Genomic DNA, 26,023 nt, shown 5'->3' with positions numbered 1-26,023 from the left:
GGTAGCGTGGTTCTGGTCGCTGTCCTCCTGGGGTTGCGTTGGATAACAGAGATCGGATGGCACGGAGTGCTTCCAGCAGTACTTCCTGCCAATGGGACACTTCCAGACCTTTTGATTTAAGAGTCAGGAGGACAGCTTTCCAAACTGTGGCATTTTCTCTCTCTACCTGGCCATTCCCCCAGGGGTTGGAACTGTTTGTCCTACTAGTGGCAATGCCTCCAGCCAACAGGAACTGCCGCAGTTCATCACTCATAAAAGAGGATCTCCGATCACTGTGGATGTAATTCAGGTACCCGTAGAGGGTAAATATGCTGAGGAGCACCTTTATGACGGTGGCTGAAGTCATGTCAGGACAGGGGATGGCAATACCTGGAGTACTCGTCAATGACCTTCAGGAAGTATACGTTACTGTTGGATGAGGGCAGGGGCCACTTGCAATTGATGCTGAGTCGTTCAAAGAGGCGTGAGGCCTTTATGATGTGCGATTTGTCTGGCCAGAAGAACTGTGGTTCTGCATTCCAAAGAAGACCTGACAGTAACTGGTCAATGACCTGACATCCTCATTGGAGTAGGGAAGGTTCCGGGCTTTCATGAAGTGGAACAATCTCATAGTAAAGGCCATCGTGGATGGACTGGAGGCAGCTGAGATGCTTGCTGCCGCATGTCCTCTGAGATAGGGCATCTTTGGGGGGGGGGGAGTCATTGAGTTTGCCCAGCCTGTATAGGATGTTGTAATTGTAGGTGGAGAGCTTGATTCTTCACCTCAGGATTTTGTTGTTTTTGATCTTGGTATTGAACTTGAACGCAACAGCACATTTGTCCGTTGGTAGGATAAATCTCTTCCTGGTCAGGTAATGACGCCAGTGGCGTACTGCCTCAACGATGGCCTGTGCCTACTTCTCAACAGAGGAGTGCTGTGTCTCAGGACCGTGAAGGGTACGAGAAAAAAATACTACTGGCCTGCATGTCTGGTTGAGAGTAGCGGCCAGCGCAAAATTGGTGTATCGCTTTCCACCTGAAACAGGACGGATTCATCCATGGCATGTATCGTGGCTTTGGCAATGTCTCCCTTGATCTGGGTGAAGGCTGCCTGGGCTTCTGCTGATAAGGAGAAGGTTTGTGGATCTTCTCAGGGGTAGGCTTTATCGGCATGGTTGGGCACCCATTGGATGTAATAGGAAAAGAACTGCAGGCATCTTTTAGGTGCCTTGAGATTGTGCAGGATCAGGAGTTCCATAAGGGGATGCATGTGATAGGGGTTGGGGCAATGACACCATGTGCCATGACGCATCCGAAGACGGCCAGACAAGTTGTGCTAAACACACATTGTAGGTCAGATCGAGGTATTTAGCAGTGTGGAGAAATTTGGCAAGGTTCGTGTCATAGTCCTGCTGGTCATGGCCACAGATAGTGACATTATCTAGGTTGGGGAACGTGGCTGTCAGTTTGCACTTCTCCACCATCCGATCCATTTCCCTCTGAAATACAGAGACACCATTGGTGACTCTGAAGGGTACGTGGAGGAAGTGGTAGAGGCTGCCATCCATTTTGAGCACGGTATACTGGTTGTCTCCTGGGTGTAGGGGAGGTTGGTGGTATGCCGACCTCAGGTTGATGGTGGAGAACACCCTATACTGGGTGATCCTATTAACCATGTCAATGATCTGGGGAAGGGGGCATGTGTCCAGTTGCATGAGGCAGTTGATTGTTTGGCTATAGATAATCACCATATGGGGTTTACCTCCGCCCCTGACCATCACGACTTGGGCTCTCTACGGCCTGGAGCTGGGTGCTATGACCCCCTCTGCCAGGAGTTGCTGCACCTCAGATTTTATGAATGCCCTGTCCTCAGTGCTGTAGTGTCTGTTCATAGTGGCTATGGGCTTACAGTCTGGGGTCAGGTTCACAAACAGCGATGGTAGAGGGTGGAGAGACCTCAGGCAGGGGCTGCATGTGGGGGGGTTCGTGAGCTGGGGGTTGTATACAGTGATGGGTGGTTGGGCCCCACTCCCTCTGAATGCCATCATGACACTCCTGAACTGGCTTTGGAAGTCCAGCCCCAGAACGATTAGTGCACAGAGCTGAGGCATTAACAGTAAATGGAAATTGTCATAATGTTGGCCCCGCACTGTTAATGATGCAATACAATACCCGCGGATTTTAGCAAATTCAGATTGCTCCTTTGCAGCCATTGATATCATGCCACTCGGTCTGATGGGGAGAGAGAGTTTGTGAACAGTGTCTGGGTGGATAAAGCTTTCAGTGCTGGGTTGCCATCACTGTCAGAGGGGGAGCTGTTTCAGTAAGATGGCAGCCCGCATGTTGACCATGCGGTCGCGCCGGGAGAGGTGGAAGAGAGGTGGATTCCGAGCAGTATCCACGGGAGCTCATCCATCCAGTTCGGCCCAGTCAGTCGGGCTTTCAATGTGGCCTTCAGGTGGTGGTGGAACCATTCTGTTTGCTTGGGGATAGTAGGCCGTCATATGGTGGACCTGGCTGCCACAGAATTTTGCCAGGTTGGGCCAGAGGCAGGAGGTGAATTGTGCTCCTTGGTCCGATGTGATGTGGGTAGGGTCTCCGAAACGCACGACCCAGGTGGTGAGGAAAGCCCAAGCGCACGTCTCTGTGTTGCACACAGCCATAGGTATCGCCTCTGGCCAGCGGGTGAATCTGTCGATGGTTGTGAACAGATATCTTATGCTTTGGCTCACTGGGAGGGGGCCGATGATGTTGACGTGGATATGTTCAAACCTGCATTGCGCCAGCTTGAAAGTCTGTTGGGGGTGCTTTGGTGCGTTGATGTACCTTGCAGATTCGAGCCCCAGGATAATGTCTCGGTGGAGCCCATGCGACATGAACTTGCCCGAGAGCAGGCGGACTGTGGACCTTATGGAGGGATGGGACAAATAGTGGATCTGGTTGAAAACCTGCCATTGCCAAGTCATGGGTAGGATCAGCTTTGGGGACCTGATGGAAATGTTGCACAGCAGGGTCAGTTCTCCTGGTGCAGGACGGAAATATCTGACCTTCAGGCTGGTGATGATTGTATGATACGCCTGGACATCTGCGGTCTCCCTCTGGTCCTTGGCAAGCTGGGCGAAGTCGAGTTCTCCGGAGGTTGTGGCGATCGTGGGCTTGGACAGCATGTTGGCCTTACCGGCGACATGGCGGATATCCGTGGTATACTCTGATATGTAGGAGAGGTGCCATTGTTGTCTTGCCAACCACGGGTCTGAAATCTTGCTCAGAGCTTAAGTCAATGGTTTGTGGTCTGTGTTGGTGGTGAACACTCTCCCATCTAGTATGTAGTGGAAGTACCGTATCGCCAGGTAAAGGGCCAGCAGTTCGTGGTCAAACACACTGTATTTGAGCTCTGGTGATCAGAGGTAAGAGGTGCTTGTCGACCCATTGCTCTAGTATCCCCACCACTTTGTCGGAAGCATCCGTTATGAGGGCCAGGGGGGCTGGTGGGATCTGGGTGTACCAGTACCATGGCCCTTGCCAGTGCTGACTTGGGGGTTTGGAAAGCCTCTATGGCCTCCAGTGTCCATTGCAGTGACTTGTCACTGAGTTTGACGAGGCTGAACACGGGCTGCATGAGGGTGGCTGCTCCTGGGAGGAAGCGATAACAAAAGTTGACACCTCCAGGAACACCCGTAGTCCTTTGGTTGTTCACGGCTTAAGGAAATTCTGAATGGCCTTCACCTTGTTGGGTAGTGGTGTGGTGCCTTGTGGGGTGATGTGATGCCCCAGGAAGTCTATTGTTTGCAGGCTGAACTGGCACTTGGTCGGGTTCACTGTGAGCCCAAACTGCTGCAGCCTGTCGAACAGGGGGGTGAGGTGCGTTCTGTGGGTACTGACATCAGGGTTGGCAAAGAGGATGTTGTCTAGATAAATGAAGATGAAGTTGAGGTCCCTGCCGACACGTTCATGAACCATTGGAATATCTGGGCCGCGTTTTTGAGTCCGAAAGGCATTCGAAGAGGCCGAAGGGTGTGATGATGGCCGTCTTCTGGATATCGCTGGGTTTACTGGGATTTGGTGGTACTCCTTTATGAAGTCCACCTTGGAGAATACCCTGCAGCCCTGTACCCTCGTGGCAAAATCCTGTACGTGTGGGATGGGATACCTGTCCAGGACTGTCGCTTTGTTTAGACGTCGGTAGTTGTCGCAGACGTCAACCGCTGGAGCTTTTCTGCACCGTGTGGAATAGAGATGTCCATGGGCTGTTGGAATGGCCAACTCCTCCATGGCGGCAAACTTGGCCTTGGGTTGTTGGAGATTGTCTGGCAGAAGATGCTGGTGGTCTCTATGTGGTGCTCCACACCTTGTGATGGGTTGGAGTCATGAAAGTTCAGTGCCGATAGAGCCGGGTATTTGGCTGTAGACAGGCGTAATTGTCTCAGTCTAGGGCATGCATTCCCAACGGAAGGAAGAAGTGTCGTCGTAGGGTGAGGGGGAAATGACTGGAAAGTTGTGGCGTTTACTAACTGGCATCTTGTCAAGTTTACCAGCAGTTCATTAGCCCGGAGGAAATCTGCTCCAAGTAGTGCCTGTCCCACACCCGCGATGGTGCACACCCACTGGAAAACAGTGTCTGACAAGTGGATGGTGACCTGGCAGGTCCTGTAGCTGGGAATAGAGGACTTGTTTGCCTCTTGCAGGGGGAGGCTTTTGGTTTTGTTTCTCGCCTCAAAAGTATGTGGGTGGGATAAGGCTAATCTCCGTGCCTGTGTCGATGACGAAATCCCTCTTGGTCCTCTGGTCTCTGAGGTAGAGTAGGCCTTTCTGTGTGCCAACCGCCAAGGCCACTACCAGCAGCTGGCCTTCCCATTTCCCACCTCTGTGTTGGTTTTGGCAGTGGAGTACGAGCACAGGGGGTGCACCATCAGGGTGTTCCTGCCCCATCGACAGTGTTAGAAACAGTACTCCACACGTCCTTCATGTTGCTGCTGTGCCACGGCTACCGCTGGTGTTTCTGGTGGGCTGAATGGGGTGGCAGTGCCGATTGCGTAGACTGGTTGCACGTGGAGGGAACTCTGCTGTGGCGTACGGAACAATCTGTCTGCCTCCTTGGCTATGATGTGCGGGGTGCTGAAATCCATACCAAGGGTACATGCACTGATAGTTTTGAAGGAATAGGGCCTTGAACAGGAAACAGTCTATGCCTGTCTGCCAGGGCCACAATCTCATGCATTAGCTTGGAGAGATCCTCTGAAACAATTCCCTTGATATGGAACTGTGACTCAGCCAGCTGTAGCCAGTTCCTGGGCTAGCTTGCCCAGAATGGTGGGAGACGTACGTCCACCGCTTTGGTTGCAGGCGTGGCAACTGTGAATTCAGCCAGTTGCTGCATTCTTATGCGATCGATGCTGGTTCCAAAACAGGGAAACCGTTGGGGTCACCACTGTAGCGATTGCTGCAGCAGCGCTACCGAGTAAAGAGATGTCCACACACTGTAAAGGTGAACTAAAGAATTACTTTATTGGTTTGAATTTGCCACGTTGCCCCGTTGGAAATGCCCACTTCCGATGACGTATCTGCCTGCATCTGGAAGTGACATCATCACGTCGCGGTGCCACTCCTCAGTCGGTAGCCCCGCTATGCGGAAGTGGAAGGCTCCTTAGTTCACATGTGGCGCTAAACACAGACTTCTTCTCGGCAGTGAAGGGAGGCCCGCGCCATCTTGGAATGTCCGTTTGTTGCGGTGATTCGTCCTATTCACCCGCGTGGTCGCTCAGCCCGCTACACTCCATCTCTTTCAGTTTCCAAGTTCTTAAAACTCTCCATCCCATCCCTTACCCTTTCTTCCTCTATCTTTCCTCTAATTTGCCTGAATATAGAAATAGGATATAGAAATTGTTCAGCTTCAATTTGTATTTGATAATGCATTTAATGATGCTCTGTGGCAGTAAATGTTCCATATCAATTGGGGTCATTTTTGTTGGACTCAGCATGACTGACTATTGAAGACATGCAGTTCTATATTCAGGCTCAACCCGTCATGCTTCAAGGAATTGGTGATGTTAGTAGCAGTCTCCTGCTGTGGAACAGCAGTTATGGATTATTGAAATGATGGTTTAATTTATTTTCTCTCTATTTTTGGCTACTGTTTGAATCCATTTGCTAGATTATTTTAAGTAATTCATTAATTGGTTTATTTTAAATGAAATTGCTCCATTGGTGCTTGCAGGGAATTAAATCTCTTGATGTTTCAAAAGACATTTGAGTTCAGTATTGGATTAGGAGGGGCCTGTTTAGACCCTAAAGAGGCATTTAAGACCAAGTACCCTATGGAAACTTCCCAGCCAACTTAACCATGGTAAAAGGTCAGCTCAAAGAACAAGTGCTATGTCATCAAATAAGTTAAAATTTAGGAAGTTGGACTGTATAGAGGAGTGGATGGGATTGGAAGGCCTATCTTGATTACAGGATGTTGCTATGTGGAAATTTTAGTCCAACCAATGCGTTTTAGGTACAGCAAGTGAATATGTCCGAGCGCTTGTTAATACTCCTTGGCAGATTGGTCTGAGCAGCATAGGAGTCCTAACATTAGTTGGGGCTGGTGAGGAGTTTGGGATTAGGAGAAGGGGCCGCTGATGTCTGTTTGAGGGCAGAGTGTGACAAGAAGCTGTGGGGTTAGAATTGGGATTGTAGTGTGGGACATTATTGTCATTGATGTAAAATGAACATCAGAAACTGGGAGATGGTTGGAAGTCCAGGCAGTAAATTTTTCATGAACTATTATCAAGAGTGGACCTAAAAACCACCAGGAAAGCCACCTTCATCCTTGATATGTGGCCAAATCTTATATAGTGAAAGAGAGAAAAACAGTAAGAAATTCCATTTACATCATCTGCCTCAAAATTATAACATTAATCCCACTTATTTCCATCTGGAATATATATATTTATCAGTGGCTCAAATCTATAAATACCCCAATCACATTGAAGTAGTTTCATTTCCTTAATTTATAAAGAATGTAGAACTGAAATGTTAACCAATCTTTTCATGTTGACCTTGACTGTCTACTGTGCATTTTCAGCATGTACTCATTCCCTTAATGCTGTCGTTCTTAAGACATCAGCTTCTCTGTGAGATAATGAGCTATCTGACATTGCACTCTCAGTAGGGAGTTCCTCCTGTCAAAAGCCAGCATTAGAATTGCAGCATGACAAGTAAAAATTGCTAAGCAATTAACTTAATTGGTTATAAAATTATGTGTGGCGACAACTTCGTACTTAGGTTTCTTTGGAAGAAACTCCCATTTGGAAAGAGGAATTTGGAGAGTTATAACTTGAGTTTTCTCAGGAAGATCTCTCATAAGCAATATGCCACTTTGACCCCCTGGGAATGTGGTGGCAATGTTTCCTTTCAGAATTAAAAATTACTGCCAAAAGACAACAAAAAAAAAGATATGTTTCATCTGACACTTTTGACCTGAACGATACAGATGGTTTGGCTTATCCATCGTTGTGAAAAATTGGTGCTGCAAAACGTTTACTAATTGTTCATTTCTTTAAAAAAGAGGCTCAGGGTAAAAAAAAAGTGTGTAAAGATCAGAATGTTTTGGCAGATGGAGCCCAATTTGTAAGAAATGATTTACTCTCGTTAATTGATACGCATTTCCATTGCATAATTGGGTATTGTTTATGTCCCAGACTAATTTAAACTGTGAATAGGCAGGGAATACAGTTCCTTGCATTGCACACCCATTTATCTCATGGCATATAACAGTTTATGGCATGGAAACAGGCCATCTCGGCCCTTCAAGTCCATGCCAGTTCACTCAAACAACTCCACTAGATCCCCCCACCTATTCTCCCCCCATAACCCTCCAACTCCCTCTTATCCATGTATACATCCAGCCTCCTCTTAAATGAAAGAATTGGCTCTGCCTCAACTATTTCCTCCGGAAGATTATTCCATTCAGCCACCACTCTCTGCGTGAAGAAACATCCTCCAATGTTTCTCCTAAAATTTTGCCCCCTTACCCTCAACTTCTGTCCTCCTGTTTCAACCTCCCCTGCTCTCAGGGGGAAGAGTCCACTTACATCTAGTTTATCTATTCCCTTCATAATTTTAAACACTTCTATCAAATCCCCTCTCAACCGTCTATGCTTCAATGAATAAAGTCCTAACCTCTTTAATCTTTCTCTGTACTCTAGGTATTTTAAGCCAGGCAACATCCTTGTAAATCTTCACTACACCCTCTCCACCTTATCTATATCCTTCCTATAATTTGGAGACCAGAACTGAACTAGGATTTTTAAAAATTTCCAAAATGTACTTTATTCCTAAAAAAAATATGTGCTAGAAATGCAATACACTTGGTGCATATCTTTCTTTGTGATAAACAATAACAAGTTTATTGTCATATACATTGTACAATATACATATGTACGAAAATTCTTGCTTGCTACAACTGAGCATGAACTTCATAAAATTTACAATTAAAACAATGACAAGAATTGAAAAGAGTCAATAATGCAAAAGATAATAATTATTCATAGTTATCCAAGTGCAAGAAAAAAGTGACCTTGCAACATTGGGGACAGTCCTATTGTGGTGATGGAGCCGTCCGTGATTCATGTAAAAAGGGGAGATCCAAGAGTCTGACAGCTGTTGGAAAGAAACTACTCCCTCTTTCCCTTTATCTGTCTCCTTTTCCTTCACCTCCGCAAACACTAAAGGCTCTTTCACGTGGATCCTCCGCCTTGAGGGTGGCGGTAGGAGCAGATCTTAACTTGCAGACTCACCTTTCAGGTGGCAGCCCTAAAAGGCTGCTGCAGTGTTCCCTGGCCCACCTGAAGAGGCCTATTCATATCCAGAAGTGCCTCGTTCGCCTCCGGATCTGATGGAGGTAGGGCGACCGGTGCTGCAGCACCACCCGTTATAAATATGCTGCGTAGCAATGGCCGTCTTTCCTACCCATAATTCCCCACACAAGTGGAACCGCTCTGTGTTTCCCACACAGTTCCAGCTGCGTGGGGGATTATGGGTCGGGAAGACTGCCATTACTTTGCTGCATATTGAGTTACAGAGAACTGCCCCGATGCAGGAGTGGCCAGCCGGGCTGTGACAGACCATACGGGCCGCACCCCCCCCCCCCCCCAACATCCCCTGCTGGCTGCCCCTGCCCTGACAGTCCCCGCCGATCTCCTCTTCACAGTAGGGTAGGGTCTGTCAGGAAGCGGAGTGGGGGGACGGCTGGCAGGCAGCGGGGAGTTGGGTCGCCAGTTGATGGAGTCATCAGTCCACCTCAAGGCAGCCGCTTACAGCAGCTGTTCATTCAGTGCCTTGGCGGTGCTCAGCACTCCGCCAATTATCCCTCGCCCAGGGGGAGAATATGCGGCTTTACAATGGGGTGTTCAGCCCACTTGAAAGGGCCTTCAGAATCAACCCCTCCCCTGATCAATTCTCACCTGTCCATTTACAGCCATTTGCCTGTTGACCTGTACTTCTTCCACTGCCCTTTCTTCACTCCTCCCCCAGCCTTTTTATTTAATTGTCTGCCTGGTTTTTGTTCATATCTTGAAGAAGGTTTCAGGCCTGAAACTTTGGTTATATATCTTTGTCTCATTATGGACACTGCGTGACCTGCAGATGACATCCAGTATTTTTGCATTTTTACTACAATCACAGAATCTGCAGATTCTGCTGACAGCTCATTCCACACTCTCTGCATGGAGAAGTTCCCCCTAAAGTTCACTTTAAACTTTTGCCCTTTCACTCCTAACCAATGTCCTCTAGTTATTAACTCACCTAACATCAGTGGAAAAAGCCTGCTTGCATTTACTCTATCTATTTTTATTCTGTCAATATCTGTCTTTATGATCCTTTCTACCTGTGATGCCACCTTGAGGGAATTGTGTATCTATATTCCCAGATCTTGCTGCCCTTCAGCGCTCCTCAATGCCATACAGTGTTTGTCCTACCTTAGTTTGCCCTTCTAAAGTGCATCACCTCATATTTGTCTGCATTAAATTCCATCTGCCATTTTGCAGCCCATTTTTCCAGCTGGTCCAGATCCTTCTACAAGTTTTGAAAGCCTTCCTGGCTGTCCACACCTCTAATGGTTGTGCCATCTCCAGACTTGTTGATCCAATATACCACATTATCATCCAGATCGTTGATGTAGATGATAAACAACAGTGGATCCAGCACAAATCCTTGAGCTACACCACTAGTCACTGGTGGAGAGGCAATTATCCACTACCATTCTCTGGCTTCTCCTCTAAAGCCAATGTCTAATCCTTGTCACCATGAACACCGAGCAACTAAACCTTCCTAACTACCTTCCCGTGCAGGACCTCACCTAAGGCCTTGCTAATGCCCATGTAGACAACATCCATGGCTTTTCCTTCAACAACTTTTCAGGTAACCTACTCAAAAAACTCTATAAAATTATTTAAACATAAACTACCATGCTCAACTTAAATAAGTAAAAACAAATTTTTAACTCTGAAAATTTAATCAACAACATTAAAATAAAATAAAACGAAGAGAAATAAAACCACCTACCCATACTTACTATTTTACTTAGGAACTTCAACCCCAATTAAATGAATGGGGGTGGGGGGGGGGCAGCTTGTGTGGCTTGTATGACCTTTGGCTGACATAAAGCTGGGGCACTGGACTGGGTGCAAAATCCAGGGGCCAGATGTACTCGCATCCGACCACTCACCTTTGAGTTTTGGATTTCAATGTATGGATATGACCATTGAAGACAAGCTGACTAGTGAGGAGAAAGTTGCCAGCAAGTTCACAGGACTATTGATTAGAAGTGAGCATGGCCCAGTCAATCACTACGCCATCGATAAGGTGAGAAAATAGATTGAATGCCATCCTTGTGATTGGCACAAATCTTGTCAATCAAATCAGAATTGTTGACTTTTTGTGATACAACTTGAGCTCTTTATAGACACTTCCCTAAAAATTGGATCAACAGTGGCCTGTTCTTGTGTGGTGTGTGGCTTAAGTTCCACAAAGCTTTAATTGTTAGGGAAAATTGGGCTCTGAGTGTGAGTTACATGGTCACCAATTACCCTTCCCTATTCTCTGATGCACTGGTGCCATAACAAAGTCCAGATAAGTGTACTGGAATTCAGTACCACATGCTTCAGCAAGTCTCACTGAAGTGAACTTGCTCAACTACATCCTGCTCTTGCAGTAACTCTTCCATGATCAACTCCTGCCCCAGGTTCTGACCAGCATCCATTGCCCCAAACATTGGGCTATCAGCCCCTCTCTTTATACTGATACAACTCATCATCCACCCCTTCACCACTGGCCATCCCAACCAAGTGCATGTTGATCACCCTGCAGATAACCCATTTTGGGTGGCCAGTCCCTTCCCTTTTCTACAACAAAGCCTTCACTCCACTTACTGCACATTCCCAATCTGATCAAGCCACTGATCTTCCTCACCACCTGCTCCAAGACTTATGAATTGTGCAGTATTAGTGTGGGGGAGAGAGAAAGGGCCTGTAAAACATCGCCACTGAACTGGTCACCCTCCTCTTACTCTGGGCCACCCTCCTTGTTATCTTTCCATTTGCAAGATGCATTCAGTGCCTTGACTAAATGCACATCAGTGAGTTACTATATTTTATTGGTATAATTCAGTTTGTAGGGAGTTAGTGTTCAAATTTATCCCCTTATCCTGAATCAAAGAAGATGGTTTGATTCAGGAAGGGATTGTGCATTGATCAAGATAAGGTTATGGTGGGGTTAGTGGGCCAGGCAGGTGAGGGATGAATGGACAAGAACCCATAGACTGAACTAGCTGTCCATGGCAATATAATTTAGTGCCAAAGCACCTGAAGTTCCACTTTTGCATTTGTGCTGCAGGGAAAATCTGAATTTTTATGAGAGAAAATATAAACCTCAGAATAAAATATAGGAAACAAGTACTTTGATAAATAATAAATATGTTTGAGTACCTAGTTATAAAAAATAATTTTCTCTAAAATATTAAGTCAAACATGCATCCTGAATCATTCTCTAATGAGTATAATGAATGATTTGATCCACTCCTTGCAGCAATGAAGCCAATCGAGTCAATTAATGTAATCTCTGCTAATCTGGCATTCATAATGCAGATTTGGTGAAGCTTCATTACAACTCAGATTTGTAGCATGAAATTTGTGAGTCAATAATGTTTTTGACAATGGAGTAAGTCACACATCTGATGACTGATGAATGAAAAAACAAATCTTTGATTTTTTTTTTCTCTCTTTGACAGATAGCGATGATTCCCCAGGAATGATGTGGAATATAATGAGAACCGGGTGAGTTGTGCTTTGCTCTTGCAGATTTTTAATTAATTCCCTTTAGAACAAAAGCTTTTCTTGAAGAGCATTTGATTTTTTACCTTAGTTATTGCATTTGCCAATGTTATCTTTTCTCTTGAACACTGTATTTTGCTGCCTGGGTCTTTCCAGTAATTGTTATTCAGGATGTGTCCAAGAGTAGTTCTTCAGGCACAATGATATCTGGTCAATCTTGTATCTGCTATCATCCAAAAGCAGCAAGTTCAGTAAATAATTATTCAGGATCAGGAAAGCAGAGTAATTTCTGTGACAGTCCTTTGTTCCATTACCTTCTCAATTCTACAAGCCTTCAAGATCTCTGGACCCCTCCAGTTCTTCAATGTCCCCATTTTTCAACATTGCTTTATTAGCTGCCATGTCTTCATCAGAGAGACAGCAGATGCCTATTGGTGCCTGTGCCCAGATTTTCTTCAGAAAACTTTGTGAAGTCATTTGATCTCCTGTGAACAGTGTTTGATGTTATCTGGATGGCAGGGGATGTTATAATTTGGAGCAAAACAAAATTATTTGAATAATCTTGGTGAAGGATTTCAACCGGAAACATTTAGCAATTCTTTTAAGTTGCTTCAACAGATTGTTTTCGGTATGTGATCACCTGTGCTCATGGTTTTTAAAGCTCTCTGTCGCTTTGACTTTCTCTCTTTGAATAAAAATGTTATGATCCATTCTTTCATCCATTTTTTTGGTTACTTTATGTCATTCCTGCGTCAGACTTTGAAGAGAACAGGATTAGAAATGGAAGCAGGCCATTTGACCCTTCAATTGCTGCTTCATTATTCAAGAAGATCATTGCTGATTTATTACTTCAACTCTGCTACCTGACTTCATATCCTATTGAAAGGCCTTTCAGAATGTGCAGCCCGTTGTTCCAGACTTCCCAATAGCCGCTTTCAGATGCATTCTCCGCCAAGAATGCGCCTGCAGAAATGGATGCAGAGCTTTGGAGTCGTCATTCAGGTGGCAACCCTGAAAGCGCTGCGCTGTCCATCTGAAAGGGACCGCTGCACGGGACGCACCTCGGAGGGCATTCTGGCTCCTGAACTCCCACTGCATTCAGATGCCTAGGGGGACTTCAGTGCTCCGGTGATTATCCCTCCCAGAGGAAGGTTATAAAGTACGGCTCACAGGCGCCTCCTTCTCTTTCAGATGGGTACCCCAAGAGCCGCATAGGGGTAGAATATGCAGCTTTACGTGAGGGTATTCTGTCCACCAGAAAGTGCCTAAAATTTAAGCTTCTTAAAAGTTATTTACATAAGCTTGACGTCCAGCTTTGCGGAAACTGCCAAAATGTTTGGCCTGGAAGTCAGCCTGAAGAAAACTGAGGTCCTCCATCAGCCAGCTCCCCACCATGACTACCAGCCCCCCCACATCTCCATCGGGCACACAAAACTCAAAACGGTCAACCAGTTTACCTATCTCGGCTGCACCATTTCATCAGATGCAAGGATCGACAATGAGATAAACAACAGACTCGCCAAGGCAAATAGCGCCTTTGGAAGACTACACAAAAGAGTCTGGAAAAACAACCAACTGAAAAACCTCACAAAGATAAGCGTATACAGAGCCGTTGTCATACCCACACTCCTGTTCGGCTCCGAATCATGGGTCCTCTACCGGCACCACCTACGGCTCCTAGAACACTTCCACCAGCGTTGTCTCCGCTCCATCCTCAACATCCATTGGAGCGCTTTCATCCCTAACGTCGAAGTACTCGAGATGGCAGAGGTCGACAGCATCGAGTCCACGCTGCTGAAGATCCAGCTGCGCTGGGTGGGTCACGTCTCCAGAATGGAGGACCATCGCCTTCCCAAGATCGTGTTATATGGCGAGCTCTCCACTGGCCACCGTGACAGAGGTGCACCAAAGAAAAGGTACAAGGACTGCCTAAAGAAATCTCTTGGTGCCTGCCACATTGACCACTGCCAGTGGGCTGATAACGCCTCAAACCGTGCATCTTGGCGCCTCACAGTTTGGCGGGCAGCAACCTCCTTTGAAGAAGACCGCAGAGCCCACCTCACTGACAAAAGGCAAAGGAGGAAAAACCCAACACCCAACCCCAACCAACCAATTTTCCCCTGCAACCGCTGCAACCGTGTCTGCCTGTCCCGCATCGGACTTGTCAGCCACAAACGAGCCTGCAGCTGACGTGGACTTTTTACCCCCTCCATAAATCTTCGTCCGCGAAGCCAAGCCAAAGATTCTGTCCACCAGAAAGAGCCTAAAATTTAAGCTTCTTAAAAGTTATTTACATATTTCATTCTTTCCAAACTCTTGACAATTGTAGTTCAGTCTTATCAATTCTTCCTTTTAACTTCAGAATCCAGGAAATGCAAGGCCAAGGCATAGAATTAATTCAGGCTGGTGGGATTAATCTCAATAAGCATCTTGGACACAGAGATGCAGTTTCTGTGCCACGCACCTCTATCACTCTGTGACTTCAATCAATTTAATCATTGCTTTACTCTCTGTTAGGCTTTGATCTCCTTCTTTAGATAAAAGGTCTGAAGTCATCCATAATACTCCAATCTCAGCAAGAATTTTGCTGTTATTCATGTCCATCTGTAAGAGCATCTGCACATTTCACTGTTTCTAAAATTCGGTTTAACAAGCCTGAATTCTGGAAGTTAGTCAATGTGAGGGTGCTACCATATCACCTGTTTACTGCAAATAACCAAGAATGAATTTCTGTCTTGATATTCTGCCTGTAATAAATTTCTTTTCCTAATTGCCCACTGAACTTGTGTTAACTTTGTGATTCAGACACACTCAAGCTCCTCTGAACTTCAACCATTTCAATTAATTCAACAATTTCTCACATTAAAAAAAATTCTTATCTAAATGGACAGCATTTCTTTTACATTACATGTGTTATTGATATAACTTAAACTATATATATTCTTTTGCTGGGGCCTTGTGCCCTCCCCACTCCACACTTTAACATCAAGCTTAGAATCATCAGGACACTTTATTCTCAATGCCCTCCCCCCCGCCACCCCAAGTCAGTTGTGTACGTTCTAAAGAGCTGAGGAACAAGCATTGGGCCTTGTATTATCCGAGTAACTGCTGATCAGAAACTGAACTATTTTGTCCTAGTTTTGTTTTGCATACTTTAGCCGATCCTCATTCCATGCTGATATAATACGATCCAATCTCGGGACCCTAATTGTAACTAATAATTTCTGTTTCTGAAACTCAGTGTTATTGGAATCTATGGAACTGAATTCCAGAGCAAAGTACAATATATCTTGGCTTCCAGGCTACATATACAATGGCAGCAGCCAAGAATAAAATTCTTTTCCATGATTTCTCTTCATAACTTTGTATTGACTCTATCCAGTCATATCACGGTTTTATGGATGTCATTTTACAATGATCCCAAATAATAGATTATAGCACTTCCTTGATTCTCATCCAAAATCTAGGCAGCAATGGTGAAAAAAATTTGAACCTCCAGTGTGGAACACTGTGTAGTTACTACTTATCATATTTTTTGAATTAGAAAGGAAAGATTAAATATTCTTTATCTCATACCTCTGAACCAATTTCCAACCTGTGTCAAATGGGTACATCCAACTTAGCTATTTTTTACTTTTGTTAATAACCATTTGCAAAGCATAAAAAAAGGCTTAGTAATGCTGGGAATTCATTTCAGATGAAAATATTCATCATATTTTCCATGCATTGAGACTTGACTTTCTGCATTAGAAATTTTCAATATGCATCAATCATGCTTCCAGCTTTCATAACCACTACGTGCAAGTTTCTGTCAGAAATTTCTCAGTAATGGTCAGGGCTCCGTGGTGAATTTGGAATGCATGAAGAATGCTTCAAATGCTTTCTCCCATATCAAGAAATACTCAATGGGAAAACCGATCCCTTCATTTGAGAATTTAAAAGAAAACTGCACTGAAATGGATAACCAATAATTTGTTTTTAGACAAGTCAATAATGACTTTCCACCCAAGCTTTGATCAGATATTGACATAGACCAGGTGTGGCTAAACTATGGCTTGTGAGCCACAAGCGGCTCTTTGACATGTAATGTGTGGCTCACGGAAATATATTGGCTGAGACAGGAATCATATGAGCCGGTCAGTTCTCATAATGGTAGTTTTAGTTGGCTGACTTGCAATCACATAATTGCAGTTTTCAAACATCTGAAGTTTATTGTATGTGGCTCTTGCATTAAGCAAGTTTCGTCACTCCTGACATAGACCTTCATTATAATAGTCTTGATTCCTGGAGTAGATCAACGACCAAGTTTTCTGATTAAACACGGTTCGGTTCCTGATTCCCCAAAACCTTTCCATCAAAACATGTGAAGGCAGGCACTGCAAAAGTGTCATTGTGGCTTTGTGCAAGCATCATCACGGCTGAGGCAGAATTTTATGTGCTCAAATCCCCAGAAAATCTAGGTTAATGCTACTGTGCAGTACCAAGATGTGATGATATGTATATACTGTTGCTGCATTGTACATAAGTGGCTGGCCCATCGACTGATGACTCAACCCCATGTAACCCCTCCCCCTGTGACCTGGCCATAAAGGTTGACCTCCCTGCCCCCTTCCATTCATACAAGCACATGGAGCTGGACCAGCTGAAATCTCATGTGTATTAAAGTCTATCGTTCCTCACTCAGTCTTTGGAGTCATTGATAGAGTGTATCACGAGGCACTGGTGGAGGTAAGATCATTGTAGGGAAATATTGAAATTGGGTCTTGCTGCTCTCTCAGGTGAACTTTAAAATCACACAGTAAAATTTGAAGAGCGAGGGTCAGGCAGGCACGGTTGCAGCGGATGCAAGGGAAAATTGGTTGGTTGGTGTTGGGTTTTTCCTCCTTTGTCTTTTGTCAGTGAGGTGGGCTCTGCGGTCTTCTTCAAAGGAGGATGCTGCCCGCCGAACTGTGAGGCGCCAAGATGCACGGTTGGAGGCGAGATCAGCCCACTGGCGGTGGTATTCACTACCTATCAGTATTTCAAGTTTATCATCATCTGACTGAACATATTCAACCGGACAAAACAGTCTTCCTCTGGACCATACATATGCGCACAACACATATTAATCACATGTAAGCATAATATAAAATTAATATACATGAATATTTTGAAATAATTATCTACCTTCACTAATCAAATTTTGAGTACAGGGTAGGTGATTTGCCACGTTAGTATCAAGGGAATAAATGTCAGTCTCATCAGTGAGAATCTTGAGAATAAAACTGAAATAGCAAAGGTTTTAAACCAGGGAGTAATGGAAGAGAAATACAAAAGAGGAAGTAGATACAAATCACAACCAAAGAAATAAGAGCCATGGACAAATTCAAGTTTATTCTCATCTGACAACCTGAAGGAACAGGATTCACTGGTCTCGATGCAAAACATGCAGACACAAAACCAGTTATAACGTGCATACAAATAATACATAGATAGGACAAGTATATATCTATAAAAATTGATAAATAAATATCATTAGAGACTTGATGGTTAGTTCTTTTGGTCATTCCCACTACCCATGGGAAGAAGCTCTTTCTCAGCCTGGTGGTGTGGCTCTAATACTCCTGTATTTCTTTTCTAATAGGAGTAGTTGAAAGTGCAGGGTGGTAGGGTTCCTCAACGATTTTGCGCCCACTCTTCAGATAACGACCCCAGTGGATCAAGTTGATGGGGGGGGGGGTGGGCGGAGGGAGAACCTAGTGAACCTCTCTGCCATTCCTATGGTCATGTCGATTGACCTTTGATCCAGTTCTCAACAGCAACCCATACCATATGGCGATGCAACTGGCCAGGACATTTATCAATTGAGATCCTGTAGAAGGTTGAGATGACGGTGGCCTTGCCCACTTCCATCTTCTCAAGAAGTGCTGTTGCACCTTATGGGCAAGTGAGGAAATTTTGTGTGTTCACGATAGGTCGCTTGTCAAGTAGACTTCAAGGGACTTGGGGCTCTCTACTCTCTCCACCTCTGAATTATTGATGTGTAGTGGAGGCTGGTCATTCCAGATTCTCCTAAAATCTGTGATCATCTCCTCTGTCTTGTCCATGTTGAGACTCACAAATGAAATGTGAATTGAACCAAAGATTAGGAAATAAACAGTTAGAACGAGAAGCATAGAAAAGTACAGCACGGAAACAGGTCCCTTTGGTCCTTCTTGATGGTGCTGAACCATTTTTTTGTCTAGTCCCACTGCATCCAGTCCATTGCCCTCCGTACCTCTCCCATCCATGTACCTATCCAAATTCTTCTTGCATGTTAAAACTGAGCCCACATTCACTACTTCAGCTGGCAGCTCGTTCCACATTCCCACCACTCTCTGTGTGAAGAAGTTCCCCTAAACTTCTCCCCTTTCACTCTTAATCCATATCCTCTGGTTTGTATCTCACCTACCCTCAGTGGAAAAAGCCTATCTACATTTACTCTATCACCCTTATCATTTTAAATGCCTCTATAAAATATCCATTCATTCTTTTACACTCCAGGGAATAAAGTCCTAACCCGTTTAACCTTTCTATGTAACTCAGTTCCTGAAGATTGGTCAACAGCCTAGTACATCTTCTCTGCACTCTTTCTATCTTATTGATACCTTTCCTGTAGTTGAGTGACCATAACTTCACACAATACTCCAGATTTGGTCTCACCAATGTCTTGTACAACTTTATCATAACATCCCAGCTCCAATACTCAATACTTTGATTTATGGCCAATATGCCAAAAGCTCTTTTTACAACCCTATCCACCTGTGATGCCACTTTCAGGGAATTATGTTTCTGTATTCCCAGATACCTCTTTCTACCACACTCCTCAGTGCCCTTCCATTTACTGTGTATGTCCTTTCTTGGTTTGTCCTTCCAATGTGCAACACTTCACACTTGTCTGCATTAAATTCCTTCTGCCATTTGTCAGCCCATTTTTCCAGCTGGTCCAGATCCCACTGCAAGCTTTGAAAACATTGTTCCTTGGCCTTTACACCTCCAATCTTTTTAAAAATATTTTGTTTATAGTTTTTCAGGTTTGGACATGGTAAATTATAGTTGGTCAGCTATAGTCATTACAAGTTTACATCAATTCCCACTTGTCCATGTCATATCTATACAAATTTACAAACATCCAAACCTAATACCTCTTATCCTCAATTTCCCCCTCCACTCCACCCCATTCTCTAAAACTCAAACACTCAACACACAGAGAAGTGGGTAACTAAAAAAGATGTTTAAACAACGAAACATCCAAAATATAGGGATAAATCATATCGGGGAGTTATGGGTCAGGTCTAGTGCAGTAGGGAGGAACCAGGCCAGTTTATCTTTGCTCCCTGACTTTTCCTGGCTGGGCTAAGGCAGGCCCCTCATTTAGGGTGAGTCGGGCCCCAAGGCAAGATTATACTTTTCACAGCCGCACCTCTATGTGGTTCAGGTACAGCTGCCAGATATTTTGAAAGGTGCCGCACCTTCCCCTCAGGTTATAGGTTATCTTCTACAGGGGAACAAAGACTTGGATCTCCTTGTTCCATTGTGCAATCCTCAGGTAAGAGTCAGATTTCCAGGTAACCTCTATGCACTTCCTGGACACCGCCAATGTGATCATTACAAATTGAATTCGGAATTTGGACAGCTTCGTTGTAAGTCTTACGTCCATCATGTTACCCAGCAGGAAGAACTCAGGATCCTGTGGGAATTCTTTACCTATGATTTTCCCTAGGACTTCACCTAGCTCTACCCAGAAGGGCCTCCCTTAGTACATGTCCAGGTCATGAGCACAAAGGTTCCTGTCTCAATGCCGCATCTTAAACACTGGTCCGGCAGTTGGACCTGTTACTCCTTTGCAGTGTTAGATACAGCTGATGCAGGAAGTTGTATTGCACCAGCCTTGCATTGATGACTGTGATCATGCTGATCTGACAGAAGTTGGACCAGCACCGCTCATCAATCATTTTCCCAGATCCAACTCCCGCCTAGGTCCCATTTAGGTCCTTCCACTTGGAGCAGGAAATACATTGCTGAAATGAATTTTTGTGTGTTCGCCTTCAAATCCTGGTCTCTGTGTCACTGCACTTTGGCAGAGTCATGGTTGGACCTGGTTTGTCCTGGAGAAAAGATCTTATCTGAAAGTAGCAGTGGAATGATTTATTTGACAAATTATACCTCTGTTTGAGCTACTTGAATGACATTAGTTATCGCTGCTCGTAACTGTCCTTTATAGACCTGATACCATTCCTGTGCCAGGTGTATACGATCTTGTTACCTGCAGTCAAAGGTATTAAACAGTTCAGAGTCAGGGATGTTTTTGGAGACAGCCCCAATTTTATTCCTAAATATTGGTTAATATCACTCTAATGTGAATAATTTGTCTTAAAATAGGGCTGTCTGTATTTCCAAAGCATAATTTGGCATCCGACTCTCTGCTACCCTCTCGCCCACCAGGCGCAGTCCAATTTGTACCCAGAACGATACCTCTCCCCCCTCAAAATATGGTGAGATGTACCTCGACTCGGCTGCCCAATAATATTTTTAGAAAGTCTGGCAACCATAATCTGCCCAGACTATTGTCCCAGGTCAATTTTTTCATAGAGACCCTGGCCACCTTCCCATTCCATAGGAATTTTCTTAATCGTGAGGACAAAGGTTGAAAAAAAATCCTGGGCAATGCCATAGGCAAGGTCTGAAAGAGATACTGAAGTCTTGGCACATTAATTTTCACACAGTTGACCCTGCCCACCAGTGTTATGGGCAGAGACATCCATCTAGTTTAGTTTTCCGTGATCTTTCCCAGCAAGGGGATATATTTTAACTTGTATAAGTTATTCAACTCATTATCAATTTTGACTCCTAGGTACTTAATCCCATTTTGGGGCCACTTTAGATAACTATTTTTTTGCATTGGCTATAGTCCCCTCCTGTGAGTGGCATAATTTTGCTTTTGTCCCAATTTATTTTGTACCTGGAAACCTCCCCATAGTCAGCTTGGGCAACAAATTTACTGGATCCATCAAATATACCAATACGTCATCACCAAATAAACTGATCTTATGTTCCTCCTGGCCTACTTTAAATCCTTTAATGTCCGAATCCTGACAAATTACCTCAGTCAGCAACTCCATTGCCAGTATGAACATAGCTGGAGATAATGGGCATCCTGTCTGCTTGATCTTGTGAGTGGGAAGGCTGAATAAATTTGCCCGTTGGTCACAACTTTCACCTTGGGCACATGATATAGCGCTCTTATCCAATTAATTAAAGTTGACCCTAGCCCAATTTTCACCAGAACTTTAAATAAAAAGTCCCACTCTAATCTATCAAAAGCCTTTTCTCCATCGAGAGCCACAGCGAGACCCTCCTCATTTCTAGTTTGTACCAGGTGTATTATGCTTAGTAGTCTGCCCACATTATCTGTCGCCTAACTTTTTGGTACAAAGCCCACTTGATCTTTGTTAATTAGTTCTGGCAAATGGTCTGCCAATCTATTTGGCAGGGCTTTACTGATTATCTTGTAGTCCATGTTTAATAGCGAAATAGGTCTATAAGAGGGTGACTTTAATGCCCTCTTGTCTTTTTTTCAAAATTATCATAATGATTGTTGTTCAGAAATAGTCCAGGAGTCTATGAGTCTCCATTGCCTGGTCTATCACCTCTATATAGAGAGGTATTAACAAATCTTTAAATTCCCTATAGAACTCAGATGGAAACCCATCCTCCCCTGGAGACTTGTTGGTTTCTTTTGGATTGTAAGAGATCCTGCCATCTCCCCTTTGTATTGCATTGATTGTTCTTGAGGCTTGTTCTGTTCTCAGCTGCCATACCAGGACCTTATGGACTCTCTCCCCAATTCATAATATTTTTGCCTAGACCACAATATGGTCTTTTCAATACAATATGTTTGGAGCGCATTATACTTCATATTTTTGTTCATTAGGACTCTGTTTTTATCTTTGAGCCCAGATTTTTTTTGAAAGTCCTTTTCTAAATGAGCAATTTCTTGTTCCAATTTGCCCACCTCCCTCTCATTTTTTTTAATTGTTTTCATATATCCAATTATTTGACCCCTCAGATAATTGAGGATGTCCCATAAAAGGAAATTTTCTGGAGTGGATGCACAGTTGGCCTCACAGAACAGATCTATCTATGCTCTTATAAAGTTACAAAACTGGCTTCTTTAACAGCAATACATTAAGACACCACCTATATACTGTTTCCTGCTTATCCGGCATTTCAATCTTGACTACCAAAGGTGAATGATCCGAGAGTAGCCTCGCCTTGTACTCAGCTTCCATGATTCTACCCTCTAAATGGGCTGAAGCCAGGAAAAATATCTATTCTAGAGTAGGAGTCATGTTGCCTTGAGTAGAAGGAATAGTTCCTCTCTCTCAGATGCTTCTGTCTCCATACATCTATCAAATTCAGCTCTTTCATTCCATCAGTAGTGGTATGTGCTGTCTTTGTTCTCCTTATTCTTTTTGTTGACTTGCCAAGACAGGATCCAGACAAAAATTGAAATCTCCCTTAATTAGAACATTCTCTTTTGCTTCTTCCAATCTCAGGAAAGTATCTTGTATGAATTTTTGGGGGCATACAAATTGATTCGGGTCCAGGATTATGAATATATTTGAGAGTGCTCCATTATGAATCTACCGGATCTATCCATCGACACACTCTGCACTCTCACTGAAACATTCTTTCCGATCAAAATTGTAACCCATTCCCTTTACTTTCAAACCAATCGAGGAGGCCAATACCTGGCCTACTCACCCGTTCCTAACTTTTGGTATTCAAACTCAGCTAAGTTAGTTTCCTGAAGGAAGGCTAGGTCCACTCCCATTTTCTTAATGTGTGCTAAGATTTTTTTCTCTTAATTGTTCCATTCAGACCATTAAAATTAAAGCTTGTAAACCTTACACTCTTATTCATTGCTCCAGAGGTTGTCATAACCAAATTGACTATGTATCTCAGTGGCTCGAAGGCCCCACCTCAGCCAGCCTCTCACCATCAGCCATCTGCATGCACCATGCTGGACTCTAAAGAACAAAAACTAAAACTAAAATAACTAGGTAAGGGACAAGGGTGGGAATCAAGACGGAAACAAAATCTCAAATTACTAACCAAGAGAGAATAAAAGAAGACGCAAGGGCCATTCACAGCCATACATTCCTTAACCTCCTATTACCCTCCAACATACACTTTTCTTCTTGCTACATTCACCCCACCCCACTGGCAACTTCCTTTGGTTGACACCACCCCATCTGCTCCTCTCTCGGTCTCTCGAGTTCCCCAAGAAAAACTGTAAACATAATTCCTTGCCCTCTTGTCATAACCTCGTTTCAGACCTTTTTTTTCCAATTCAGATGCCAAACTATTTTACTGTTCATAGTTCATCTCTGTGGGTTAAATTCACAATATAGTAAGAACTCTTAAAGGTTAATTTTCAGTTAGGTTTAGCTTCCTCTTTGCACTCCCCAGTGTGGGCAAACCTTTGGCGAAATACCTTGCCTTATCTGAATCTGCAATAAATTTCCTTTCTCCTTCCAGCATTACCACCTTCAGGGTGGTTGGATGCCTCAGTACACATTTACACCCTTTTTGTTTGAGCAGCCTCTTGGCTGGTTCATATGCCTTTCTGGTTTTCAAGAGTGCTGCGCTAATATCCGAGTAGAAGAAGACTTTATTTCTCTTTACCTCTAAGGGGGACCCTCTCTTCTTTGCACCTGTTACCTCTGCTCCTAATATTCTCTCCCTGTCCTGATAGCGCAGCAATCTTATCAGGTCAGAATGCGGACTCTGCCGGGTCCTAGTCTTGGGAGAAGGGACCCATGAGCTCTTTCTATTTCAATCTTCTCATCCAATATATCCTTGCCCAGCACCTCGGGGATCCAGGTCTGAAAAAAACTCATTGGGTTTTGCCCTTTGATCCCTTCCCTTAGCCCCACTACTTTAATATTGTTTTGCCTGCTGTGGTTCTCAAGGTTGTCTAATTTCCTCCAAATGTTCTCCTTCTCATTCAGCAGCATCTCTAATTTATTGCCCATAACCATGTATTGTGTCTTCATTTTTGCCTGCCATCTCCTCCACTTCGGCCACCCTGCCCATCAATACAGATAGGTTACTCTGGACCTTATCCAGCTTTCTTCGCATGTCTTGGGCTCTCCTTATGACACCCTGGAATAGCCTGTCTTCCATTTGGCCCAGCATGTCCATTACATCACGCAGGGATGGCTCTGACCCCTCTGCTTGCTTTGTTTTAACAGTGTCCTTTTTTAAGTATCCCAGCCTGACGAAGTCTTTCTCCGCTACTGCCATCGTCCTCAGAGCTCCTGGACCCACCGTTGCTACTGTCGGTGTTCGCTGCCACCTCCCGTCCATTGCTAGATATACTGGTTGCAGCATTGCGTTAAACCCGACACTGCTTGCTTTTAGGCCGCCACCTCAGGTTGCCACGATTGACCCAATGCCATTCGCTGTCGTGCCGCCAGCCGCACCATGCAGCTTGGCTGCTGACAAGCCACTAGAGCCGAGGTAAATACTGACCTTCCCCTCGATACTGGGTCAACATCGGTTCTCCGCAGTCTCTTATCTGTTCAGGTCAGCCTGCTCCCCGTGCTCTTCAGGATCACTGTCCCGCAACCGCCACAGATGCCGACTTCATCGCAAGCCCTGTGTATACTGCGAGGGTGCATGACCTGGAATTCTCATTGTGGGAAGAAGGTCCCCAGCTTCTCCCCAATGCCAGGGGCTTCTGAGGGACTTTCTTGGAGTACTTGCCGGCGGCAGCACTGTCCTCACCCAAGTCTCGTCCTCTCTGCTGGGAGGAACGTGCAGTTGAAGATGCAGCTTCCTCCTCAGGCCTTGGGGCGGCCCCACCATTTTGCCCGCCACAAGGCACCTCTGGTCGGGTCTCTCACTTCGATGGAGATTCTCTCATATTCTAATTTGTAGATTTACTCTTTTTAGTCATTGTCTGTTGTAGGCTTCTTCCCACATCCTTTTTTAAATTATTTTGGCCTTTCAGTTGAGGTTTTTACCCTATTTATTCTTAACAATCTTGGGAACGCTAGGATATCACTTCCTCCTACTCTCCCTGCGTCAAGTGACCTCTCACGCCTCCAATCTTAGTGTCCTCTGCAAACTTGCTAATTCAATTTACCACATTATCATCCAGATCATTAATATTGATGACAAACAACAATGATTTCAGCACTGATCCCTGAGGCACACCACTAGCAAGAGGCCTCCAGTCTGAGAAGCAGCCATCAACCACTACTCTGGCTTCTTTCCATACAGATATTGTTGAATCCAGTTCATTACTTCACCATGAATATCTAGTATCTGAACCTTCCTTACTAACCTCCCATGTGGGACGTGGTCAAAGGCCTTACTAAAGTCTACGTAGACAACATCCACTTCATCAACTTTCCTGGTAATCTCATTTACAAGACCAGCACTCCAATCACTAAGCCATCAGAGCCTCTCAAAGCCATGTTGACTATCCCTAATCAGTTCCTGGCCATTCAAATAATTTTATATTTGATCTCTTGGAATACCTTCCAATAATTTACCTACTGCTGACGTCGGATCAATGCCCTATAATTTCCAGGGTTACTTTTGGTTCCTTTTTTTGAAATGACAAAACAATGTGAGTGACCCTCCAATCTTCACACCTGTGGCTAAGGACATTTTAAATATTTCTGCTATTTCGGGTGAAA

At 44.5% G+C, this 26,023-nt stretch overlaps 1 long non-coding RNA gene across 1 annotated transcript in view; it reads left to right on the top strand.

The window, feature by feature from the left end:
- LOC138739086 (uncharacterized) overlaps positions 1-26,023 on the top strand; it is an 87,447-nt gene that overhangs the window by 27,677 nt on the left and 33,747 nt on the right. The window contains exon 2 of the long non-coding RNA XR_011341990.1: positions 12,248-12,293. This is a non-coding gene — a long non-coding RNA (uncharacterized lncRNA). The remainder of the gene's footprint in view (positions 1-12,247; positions 12,294-26,023) is intronic.

Source organism: Narcine bancroftii, chromosome 7 (genome assembly GCF_036971445.1).
Source record: "Narcine bancroftii isolate sNarBan1 chromosome 7, sNarBan1.hap1, whole genome shotgun sequence".
NCBI lineage: Eukaryota > Metazoa > Chordata > Chondrichthyes > Torpediniformes > Narcinidae > Narcine > Narcine bancroftii.
The sequence above is the reverse complement of the archived record's forward strand: the minus strand, read 5'-3'. Positions and strand labels throughout refer to the sequence as shown.